The sequence below is a fragment of the Oncorhynchus gorbuscha genome, linkage group LG20, assembly GCF_021184085.1.
Source record: "Oncorhynchus gorbuscha isolate QuinsamMale2020 ecotype Even-year linkage group LG20, OgorEven_v1.0, whole genome shotgun sequence".
NCBI lineage: Eukaryota > Metazoa > Chordata > Actinopteri > Salmoniformes > Salmonidae > Oncorhynchus > Oncorhynchus gorbuscha.
The window spans coordinates 7702833-7710788 of record NC_060192.1 but is presented as its reverse complement, the minus strand read 5'-3'; positions in this window follow the sequence as shown (position 1 = coordinate 7710788).

Here is a 7956-nt window from a genome sequence, read left to right as displayed (position 1 = left end):
CCTCATTGCAACTCCTCCAAGTCTCCGACCACTGCCTTGTATCCTTTTCCCTCTCGCTCTCATCCAACACCTCCCACACTGCCCCTACTCGGATGGTATCGCGCCGTCCCAACCTTCGCTCTCTCTCCCCGCTACTCTCTCCTCTTCCATCCTATCATCTCTTCCCTCCGCTCAAACCTTCTCCCACCTATCTCCTGATTCTGCCTCCTCAACCCTCCTCTCCTCCCTCTCTGCATCCCTTGACTCTCTATGTCCCCTATCCTCCAGGCCGGCTCGGTCCTCCCTCCCGCTCCGTGGCTCGATGACTCATTGCGAGCTCACAGAACAGGGCTCCGGGCAGCCGAGCGGAAATGGAGGAAAACTCGCCTCCCTGCGGACCTGGCATCCTTTCACTCCCTCCTCTCTACATTTTCCTCCTCTGTCTCTGCTGCTAAAGCCACTTTCTACCACGCTAAATTCCAAGCATCTGCCTCTAACCCTAGGAAGCTCTTTGCCACCTTCTCCTCCCTCCTGAATCCTCCGCCCCCTCCCCCCTCCTCCCTCTCTGCAGATGACTTCGTCAACCATTTTGAAAAGAAGGTCGACGACATCCGATCCTCGTTTGCTAAGTCAAACGACACCGCTGGTTCTGCTCACACTGCCCTACCCTGTGCTCTGACCTCTTTCTCCCTCTCTCTCCAGATGAAATCTCGCGTCTTGTGACGGCCGGCCGCCCAACAACCTGCCCGCTTGACCCTATCCCCTCCTCTCTTCTCCAGACCATTTCCGGAGACCTTCTCCCTTACCTCACCTCGCTCATCAACTCATCCCTGACCGCTGGCTACGTCCCTTCCGTCTTCAAGAGAGCGAGAGTTGCACCCCTTCTGAAAAAACCTACACTCGATCCCTCCGATGTCAACAATTACAGACCAGTATCCCTTCTTTCTTTTCTCTCCAAAACTCTTGAACGTGCCGTCCTTGGCCAGCTCTCCCGCTATCTCTCTCTGAATGACCTTCTTGATCCAAATCAGTCAGGTTTCAAGACTAGTCATTCAACTGAGACTGCTCTCCTCTGTATCACGGAGGCGCTCCGCACTGCTAAAGCTAACTCTCTCTCCTCTGCTCTCATCCTTCTAGATCTATCGGCTGCCTTCGATACTGTGAACCATCAGATCCTCCTCTCCACCCTCTCCGAGTTGGGCATCTCCGGCGCGGCCCACGCTTGGATTGCGTCCTACCTGACAGGTCGCTCCTACCAGGTGTAAATGTAATGGTAATTCTAATCAATAATGAGGAGAGAAAGTCAATCACCAAAAAGGATATTAACTTTATTAAAAACACATCGATGAGGGTGCAGGTCAATGCAACATACAAGGTGAATCGACTGAGTTCTCGAATAATACAGAGACGCAAGGGGTTTACATAGAAACCCAAGAACTGCCTAGTCATGGTTGGTTCCATCATAACCTACCTTGTTTTCTTCTTGTGGCCAGGTGTATTGGTTGTGTGAGGTCATAGTGCAGAAACAAGTGATAACGGCTGTTCCATTGACTCCTTTCTCTACCAAGCTAGTCTCCATTCTCTTCCACCTCCCCACAACTGTGCCCTTGGCAGATAGTAAAAGAACAGGAGGGACTGTAGAACTGTGGTCACTCTCAGAGGCTCTTTGTCTTATGCTGTGTGACCAGGTTACGCAGAAACAAAGATGATTGAAAACAGGTACAGGTCTATCTGTTCCTCCAGTTTATCTCCATCCAATGTCCCTGACTACATGCCTAGACCAGCAACGGGGAGTGAACTTGGAAGAGATCAGGTAAATACGTGAATCTCTCTCACAGATGCCATTCCATTTACTTATGAGTCTTCCTCCCCTCAGGAAACTATGAGGTATTTAATACCAGGATGCCCTCAATGGTGTATCTGTAAAAGTGTGTGAAGGTCTTAGGGACAAGCTACATTTCTTCAGCCTCTTGCGGTTGAACAGGTGCTGTTGTGCCTTCTTCACCACATTATCTGTGTGTGTGGACCATTTCAGATTGCCAGTGATGTGTACACTGAGGAACTTGAAGCTATTCACCGTCTCCAATGTGGTCCTGTCGATGTGGATGGACCCTCCTCTCCTCTCTGTAGGCTGACTCGTCATTGTTGGTAATCAGGCCTAATACTGTTGTCATCTGGAGGCGTGCGAGGCCATGCATGTCATGGGTGAATAGGGAGTACAGGAGTGGGCTGAGCACACACCCTTGTAGGGCCCCTGTGTTGAGGATGTGTAGTACAGGTGTTGTTTCCTACCTTTACCACATGGGGGCGCCCTGTCAGGAAGTCCAGGACCCAAATGCACAGGGTGGGGTTCCGACCCATAGCTCCGAGCATGATGCTAGGGCTAAGCTCCTCCGGGCAGGGAGGGAGAGAGGGAGAGAATTAGAGGGAGCATTCTTAAATTCACACAGGACACCAGATAAGACAGGAGAATTACACCAGATAAAACAGACTGACCCTAGCCCCCCGGCACATAGACGTGTTCAGTCAGCACAGATGAAGCATGCTACACTCAAGGAATGCTTAATTAATCCAACTGGGATTTTAAAAGAAGATTTTGGCGGAAAATTAAATGCTCGATTTCTCAACTCTTCTGAAAAGCTAACAATCTAGCTGGTTGGTTTTGATCAATCTTAGTGGTATAGGCCGTGGCGTCATTTTCAGCAAAAATTCAGGGAATAGGGAATAGCAAAAATGAGAATAGAACTTTTATGTTTGTGGTGTAGAATTATAGTATTCAATATAATTCCAATGACCCAGGGTATATCGGTATGTTTGATCATAGAAACGGATGGGTTACATTGTATTTCTATGTTTTCTTTGTAGCCTATTGCTTTTCCTGGTTGTAAATGGAACTGTACATATTGGAACCGGGTTTATGGTAGGCCGGCATTGCTTAGTTGATTACGTGGGTGGGTCGAATTTGAGCCACGGAAGCGTATTGCCATATCGCAACATGCTGCTGGACTAATGAGCGGCGCAATATTCTCTGTTTGAAGCCTATAGGTCTATTTATTTGACAAGGCAGCTGTGCACGGCTGCATGTCACTGTAGCAGGCGGTATTTTTGTTTACTGCGTTTGTTTACTATTAATGTAACTAGCCTATATACCGATTGCGTCATAACTTTATCAATCTGATATTTTGTTTATAGGCTTATGGTAGGCCTACCGACGTTTTGTTCTGTTCGCATACGTTCATTCGCAGTTGTGTCGCTATTCTAAGCCAAACTGCTATTCAGTATTTTTGTTTTGAATGAATAAGTTACTTTCAGCATTTAGTTTGTATTATTTTGGTAAAATAGCTGTGTGTACGGCTGCACTGACGTAGGGCAATTCACCTATTACGAACGGTCTATCTAGCTTGCAGTCTAAATTCATTGCCAAATAGGCCTTGCTTCAGTGTCTTGGGCGCTGTCAATTGTGCTGATGCACTTTTTCGTGTTCTGCAGCATAAAACAATAGACGTGGGGTTCTGCTGCGCACGTATCAGCGACACGTTGAACGATGCGGATGCCAGGAGGCAAGTGTTTCTATGATTGGTTTGAGGAGAACTGCACCACACTCGGCCTAAAAAGACAAAGTAATCCGGAGCAGATGGCCGATTGGAGATGAGAGGAATGTTTTACAACATTTTGGACAATATCAGTGTTCAAATGAAAGCCAGGTTTGATCATTTTGTCACCCTTGGCCCTACAATCCTGTCACTGACAGGTTCACCCTGAAGGACAGACTAATGGACTTCATTTACAAGTAAAGTTAGTTCTAAGTGCATTTCTTTTGCAATTTACGGGTTAGTCAACTGTTGAATAAACATGAGAATAGACAGCATTACCTTTGATGCATTTGATTTATCAAGCTGGAATATTCTGATGAGACACAGACGTCTTTGAACTGCATTTTTCAGTCATTTCGATTGTTATGGAAAATCCATTAGAACCATATTTATTAAATATTTGTGTGTAATAATATTATTGTGTGTGTGTGTGTCCCGCGCAGTGCATTGGAAGAATTGTAAATCCATTGTGAAAGGCTATGCAGTTTGCGTTGAAAACTATTCAGATAAAATGTGTCCATACATTGGTCTTTTAGTGCCACCTATTGGTTGTAACTGTGGACGCTACATCAGTCTATGGCTGAGCTCAGTTGTGCTGTGTCATTTTGTCAGATGATACGAAAAAAATTGGCTACATTGGTATTTACAATTGTGAAAATTGTTTGTCAATTTCGGTTAATAGTCTACGTCACTGGTTGTTAGAGCTATCTGTTGTATGGTGAAGTTGGGCATTATCAATGTTTATTATTGACCAAGAGCTCGACTCAATCTGTATCGCGGAAGTTCAGCGTAACAGCGGAATTGAAATTTAAAGGCAATGTTTCCACGTTAGCGGAGACCGCATTCACGTTAAAAGCTGCATACAGTATGTCGGCTCAATCGTTAACTTACCTTTAAATTTCTATTGTGCAATCTGTAACACTTCAGCGATACAGATTGAATAGAGCCTTAAATCTGAATTTGATCATAGCCAGTGCCTATCCAGCCACGGACCTCACCACACATGCTTCACCACACGTGATGTGGACCACATATTAGACTGTGTAGAAAATGTACATTATCTAAGATCTAACAAATCTAAGATTAGACACAGGCAGCACAGAATGATGCAAAGCAGAGCATTACCATCATCCTATAGCATAACACCTCGTCTTTCCACATTCACTTCAGAGGCTGAATTGATTGAATTCTTGAATGCATTTCCATTGACTCAGGCCTAGGAGCAGAGAGCTACTGGAGAGTGAGAAGATGGTGGGTAGGGAACGGACCTCATTCATAATGCCTCCTCATGCTTATTTCACAGAGATGCCTTTAATTGCTCCCTTGAGGCTCACTTAAGGCCTGATTCAGACTTAGGAAATGTACGTCTTTCCTACACATGCCTTTCCTACACACTTCTCCGTAGTTGGTACTCTGACTTAAGCACCGACAGAAGTTAACGGGCGTTGCAGGCGTGATTCCCTTGAGCGTGCTGAATACATTTAATTAAACCGCTAAAAACTTGCTGGTCAACAGATTTTCTTGTGTAGTTTTCATTCAATAGGGCTTTCAGTACATTTATCTAAAGCAATTCCTGAACATTTGGTGTGCCTTTTAAATAGAGTTTTCTCAACAGAGAACAGTTCAGAATATTAGGGGTCAATGAAAGAAATCCATTTAAATACATGCATATTAGTCTCCTTTTCAGCAGATTTAAAATACTCGGATCTTGTATATTATTTAGGGTGAGGAAAACATTTATAAATAGTTTTTAAAAAATTGATGCACAAAAAACACAGTTACATAGTTGAATGTGCTGACAGCAAAATCACACAAAAATTATCAATGGAAATCAAATTTATCAACCCATGGAGGTCTGGATTTGGAGTCACACTCAAAATTAAAGTGGAAAACCACACTACAGGCTGATCCAACTTTGATGTAATGTCCTTAAAACAAGTCAAAATGAGGCTCAGTAGTGTGTGTGGCCTCCTCGTGCCTGTATGACCTCCCTACAACGCCTGGGTATGCTCCTGATGAGGTGGCGGATGGTCCCCTGAGGGATCTCCTCCCAGACCTGGACTAAAGCATCCACCAACTCCTGGACAGTCTGTGGTGCAACGTGGCGTTGGTGGATGGAGCGAGACATGATGTCCCAGATGTGCTCAATTGGATTCAGGTCTGGGGAAAGGGCGGGCCAGTCCATAGCATCAATGCCTTCCTCTTGCAGGAACTGCTGACACTCCAGCCACATGAGGTCTAGCATTGTCTTGCATTAGGAAGAACCCAGGGCCAACCGCACCAGCATATGGTCTCACAAGGGGTCTGAGGATCTCATCTCAGTAACTAATGGCAGTCAGGCTACCTCTGGCGAGCACATGGAGGGCTGTGCGGCCCCCCAAAGAAATGCCACCACACACCATGACTGACCCACTGCCAAACCGGTTATGCTGGAGGATGTTGAAGGCAGCAGAACGTTCTCCAGACTGTCACATGTGCTCAGTGTGAACCTGCTTTCATCTGTGAAGAGCACAGGGCGCCAGTGGCGAATTTGCCAATCTTGGTGTTCTCTGGCAAATGCCAAACGTCCTGCACGATGTTGGGCTGTAAGCACAACCCCCACCTGTGGACGTCGGGGCCTCATACCACCCTCATGGAGTCTGTTTCTGACCGTTTGAGCAGACACATACACATTTGTGGCCTGCTGGAGGTCATTTTGCAGGGTTCTGGCAGTGCTCCTTCTGCTCCTCCTTGCACAAAGGCAGAGGTAGCAGTCCTGCTGCTGGGTTGTTGCCCTCCTCCACGTCTCCTGATGTACTGGCCTGTCTCCTGGTAGCGCCTCCATGCTCTGGACACTACGCTGACAGACACAGCAAACCTTCTTGCCACAGCTCGCATTGATGTGCCATTCTGGATGAGCTGCACTACCTGAGCCACTTGTGTGGGTTGTAGACTCCGTCTCATGCTACCACTAGAGTGAAAGCACCGCCAGCATTCAAAAGTGACCAAAACATCAGCCAGGAAGCATAGGAACTGAGAAGTGGTCTGTGGTTATCACCTGCAGAACCACTCCTTTACTGGGGGTGTCTTGCTAATTGCCTATAATTTCCACCTGTTATCTATTCCATTTGCACAACAGCATGTGAAATGTATTGTCAATCAGTGTTGCTTCCTAAGTGGACAGTTTGATTTAACAGAAGTGTGATTGACTTGGAGTTACATTGTGTTGTTCAAGTGTTCCCTTTATTTTTTTGAGCAGTGTATAATGTATAAACATAAATATATAATATAAAAATATACAGCTGGTCCTATACATTTACTCTAATAATTATCACTAACCATGGAACTGTGATGACAATGTTCCAGTAGTCGTGAACCTTCATGAACCGTGCCAGGCTCCAGGTTTAAACGAGCGTTCCATAATAATAATTCAAACCGGCTACATTATTGCACAACTTGTAATACGTTAGTCTAATATGATCCACTATTGCTAGAGATCCTCAAGAACAACCACATGAATGTGACAGAGGAAAGAATGCTAAAATAACATTGTAATGGAACGATGCTAAACATAAGGAAATTAACATTCAAATGAGTTATAAATGTAGGTTATGGGTATAACTGACGGTGGTTACTGATAGTGGCTAACAACACGATACAATTTTTTGTTAATGCAGTGAAAAGTCCTGGCATAGAATTAAAACATTTTATAAATCAACTCAGTAGGTTTGGCGCTATACTGTTATTAATTTGCGCATGGCTACTGAAGCCTATATCTTGGGTCTCCAAATGTTTAAGTACCTTAGTCTACTTAATTAAGTAGGCAATAGAAAAAAAAGCCTGTCTATCATGTTCATTGATTGGGTTAAGACGAACCGTCACTCCAAAAGTAGCGGACCAATGGAGACTCATTGTCTCCGCCTCCCTCTAAACACGGTCTTTCTCGGAAAAATAATGCCAAAACTCGCAATCGAAAAGACTTGTCAGTAAAAGCAAAGAAACAGACATTGAAAGCAAAGATACGAGTAGCGTCACCAAAAGGTAGTACATGCATGGAAAAGCGTTGGCAAAATCTATTCAATAGGATTGGTTGCTGGAAAAGTTTAACTGAAAACAAAAAAAAATTCAAATATATTATTTAAATAATTTGTCATAAGAGTTCAGCTCTCGCTTTAAAATGATCTGCTTACAAGTTGGGGTTTTGCTTTTGACACCTTATTTTTGTTTTACAATTCTGTACATTTAGCTTTCAATCGTTTGGTTTTTTATTTCAACATTCATTATTTCACCCGTCCTCAAATGTTTACAATTTTATATTTAACTAGGCAAACAAATTCTTATTTACAATGACGGCCTAGGAACGAGGAACATTGGGTTAACTGCCTTGTTCAGGGGCAGAACAACA